The sequence below is a fragment of the Gobio gobio genome, assembly GCF_949357685.1.
Source record: "Gobio gobio genome assembly, chromosome: 21".
NCBI lineage: Eukaryota > Metazoa > Chordata > Actinopteri > Cypriniformes > Gobionidae > Gobio > Gobio gobio.
The window spans coordinates 24111470-24115401 of NC_137117.1; the positions used below are offsets into that span (position 1 = coordinate 24111470).

The window sequence follows — 3932 nt, forward strand, 5'->3', positions numbered from 1 at the left end:
CGCAGAAAGTTACAAAAAATGCAGTTCACACTACCACGCAAAATGGGGGTTGTGCGCACCCCCGCCAATGCACGGTGACGTCATTTTTGCCTCGCGCACCCAAGTGAATTTGCAGATGAGCCGAGTATAAATCAGACTTAAAGCAGTGGTTATCAACCAGGGAGCTGTCAGCAAACTTCCAGTGGGGCTCCAATAAGTCTTATAATCATTCAAATCTAGTTATATTAACACAATCCTAAGTAAAATGCTAAAAAAAAACACACACACACCAAAAATATGTCCAACATTAAACTGACATCATATTTAAAGTTTATTTGTTTTTATTACAACAGGTACAAGAGGTACACATCAGCTTAGATAGGAGGGCCTTCGAATATTGCCTCAGACAAAGGGGATCCTTGGAGTCAAAAAGGGTGAGAACCATGTCTTGAAGGGATAGTTCACCCAAAAACAAACCTGCCTTTTTTTCTTCTGTGGGACAAAAAATAGAAATAATATATCTGTCTTCCTGGTTTTGTGTGTGTGTGTGTGTGTGTGTGTGTTGCAGGTTTGTAACTACACACAAGTGAGTAAATTATAAGAATTGTAATTTTCGGGTGAACTATTCCTTTTAGTTTAAAAGTGTCAGGAAGTGCAACAAACAACAACAACAAAAAGTCATTTTAAACTGGACCCTCAGACATGTGCTGTCGGTCTTGGATTACTGAGGTATCTACATAATTAACAGCTTAGTTTGCAACCGAGTTAAGTGCCCATCCAAGCTGAGATGAAAAGGTCAGTTTGCAGTACAAGAAAGGTGTTGCTATGGTCTTATGTTCTTTGTCATTTAATTCTGAATGACACTAAAGGCATAAATCATCAAATGTATAATTTAAGATCGTGGATTTGCTTCAGGTGCTGATGTAAGTAGGCTGGATAGTTTGCTGTCACAATTGATTCCTTTTTAGCCAGTCACATCGATAATCGACTATTTCTAGGAAAGAGAGATTGTGTTATGATTCACAATGATGGTGGGTGTAAATTTTAAATCTGGCTAAACCGGACTTAAAATGACAAAACATTCTTTTTAAAGTAAAATAAGCTATGACCAAAGAGGACCCAGCCCAGTGTCAGGACAGTAAATGTTACTAAATTAGATCCGGTGCTCGTAAAATTCAAAGGTGTAGATTACAGCAAAGTGACAGCTGGAGTTGAAGGCATAAAGTTTGTCCTCCTCATCCCCATTAAGTAACACCAAGAACAACACAAAACAAACACTTTTGTCCAATCTAGGTCAAGCATGTGAAAGTGAGTGTCACTATGGTCACAGAAGGGTACACTGTGAACCAGAAAAGAGAGACTAGATACCGCCTAATGCTACCTTCTCTTCGTTCAGTCGGTGATATAATCCAGGTGAGACCATTTAATCGAATGATGTGGATTACAAATAATAAGTGGCTTACTATTGTGCTTTTGAGGTTTAGGACTAAAATAATCTCTCTCTTGTTTTATCCTTTCATACAATATAGGGCAGATTACCAATGAAGTTAAGGGATTTTTAACATCACTTTTACACAAACCACTGCTTTGTCAGCATAGATTGCTGTCAGTAACTTTAGTCAGTAAAGTTTTTTTTTTTTTTTTTTTTTTATCAGAAAGGGCACATTAAATTTATCAAAAGGTACAAAGGCATTTATAATGTTACAAAATATTTAAATTTCAAATAAATACTGTTTGCAGGTTGGGATGTCTGTAGCTGTTCTTCTGAACTCTATTCATGGTTTCCAAATGTGGATAATAAGGAGAGATGTTTATTGTGCAGAAAAGACTCACTGGAGTAATGGATGCATTTAGCCTACATTTTAAACTTAATAATTACATTTTAATTACACTTTTATTATTATTATTATTATTATTATTTATTTCTTAACATTAAAGCAGTTATGTTACAAAATATTACTATTGAAAAAAACATCTGCTAAACATATCAAAGTCAGCATGACGTAAATAACATACTGGAAGGAAGCCATTGTGGTGTCACGTGAGAAGAAAACCATAAAACATAGTTCTAGTAGTATCTCTTTAAACCCTAATGACTGTCTTCCATGCTAATAAAGTTAAACAAAATTTAGACTTTATGAAAAGGCAGGTCACATAAGGTCAGGTCAAATGGAGTAACGCCAAGTAAACCCACTTGACAAATCAAAACATTTGTATCAACCATTTTCAAATAACTTAGCACTTTTTAAACCAGGTTTCTATTTTTCATAACCTCATAGATACTTATCTGCCATTGACTCAATCTTACCACTACAACATTATGCTAATATTTAAAAGAAAGATAAGGTAGACAACCAATACACAGCCACCATCTATTAGCCACTACACTAAGCAACAGTGGCCAAAGCCTTGAGTTGAAAACACATAGCAACAGAGGACATGGCAGCCATAAAGAATACACAAACGTGTGCTATTAGGTTGTAACTTGCAAAATCAACCATCACCAGTCGTTAAATTGACAATAAAGCATTAGACAATCTATTAAGAGCAGAATATGACATAATACAGAACGATAGGGAGCAAACGCCTGTCTGAGCTGCACATTCAATCTTCATTCACTGTCACTCAGTTAGCAAGTCAAATACGGATAACGAAAATAAAAGACACTATCAAGAGCAGGAACCTATGCGGAATCAGAAGTGAAAAGCATTGCAAGAAAAGGAAATATCTTTATTTTTTATCGTTCAGGCGGTAATATTGCTCGGCTCGTCCATTGCCAATATCTATTTCAGCACCACCGCGCTGTGTTAGCATCTAAGCTATGCCTAGGATTTCTGTATGTCTGAAAGACACATACAGCACCTAAATATGCATTTTTATTTTAAAATATACATACATCTGCAAATAGTAACGTTAGTCGTTTGAATATCAGAAGCTAATGATTATTCAACATAATAGTCAATGGTAACGTTACTCACCGGTGTGCTGCATCCTCTGTCGTTATTAAAACTGAAGAAGCTCGTCGAAATGTCTCGCGTTCTCCAATTTATCTGTCAAAGACTCAACAGCTCGTTGGATATAAGCGTAATTTATCGTGTAACGTGCCGATGTTTACTCCTTTTCTAATACTAGCGTTTGGTCCTCTTGTTTGAGGGGAGTCGTTAAATCCTGCAAATCTTCCTGGACACATCATCTGTTAAAAAAACATATTGTTGTTCCTTTCCGCGCGATTATTAGCACACCTTTCCGCCGGTGAATGTAGTGTCATCTTATTCACAGGTGTATAGCGCGATAGATATCTTTACTTTACATAATTTACAAAGCAACGTCCGTCGCTGCGACGTTCGTTCGTGGTAGTTCGATCGAGCACAATCGTTTCTCCTCTTTCGGTTAACGACAGAGACGCGCGCGCGCTCGCTCGCTCGCTCGCTCGTACCGCGTGCTCCAACTATGCGCGCCGCCGCCTGTCTGACCACGCGGGATCGCGCATTGTCCGAGTAAGCGTCTCATAAAACAATAAGATGTGGGCATTCTGATATAATAACTTATATTTTAATAGGGTTGTTACTTATTGGGAGAAAGGCATGCCTGTCTTTAATTTTGTTTTGGCCGAATATCACTTGACAATTCATATGGCCTTAATTATGAAAATACGCCAGGTTAATTTAACATATTATATAAATAAAAAAAATATTATATAACTTTAGCAGCAAGAGGATTTCTATTTACTTACGTCTTTGACTGGAAAAACAGTATAAAGTTACAATAAATAATGCGAATTAAGGTTAATTGGGGCACTTTCTATAATATTTCGGTCACTAATCAGTGAAATATAGGCTATACATTAACAACTGTAAAACAATATGTAAAATATCCTATATGTTTATGCACTGATTGAACAAGGATATCTTCCACTATATTGTTACTCGTTCTTTTTTAAATTGAAGATATCT

At 36.5% G+C, this 3932-nt stretch overlaps 1 protein-coding gene across 5 annotated transcripts in view; it reads right to left on the reverse strand.

Moving 5' to 3' along the window:
- wnk3 (WNK lysine deficient protein kinase 3) overlaps positions 1-3360 on the reverse strand; it is a 54972-nt gene extending 51612 nt beyond the window's left edge. For all 5 annotated transcript variants that reach the window (XM_079803363.1, XM_079803360.1, XM_079803359.1 and 2 more), the window contains exon 1: positions 2958-3360. The gene's annotated coding sequence lies outside the window, so the exon portion shown is untranslated. The remainder of the gene's footprint in view (positions 1-2957) is intronic.
- Positions 3361-3932: the final 572 nt, after the last annotated feature.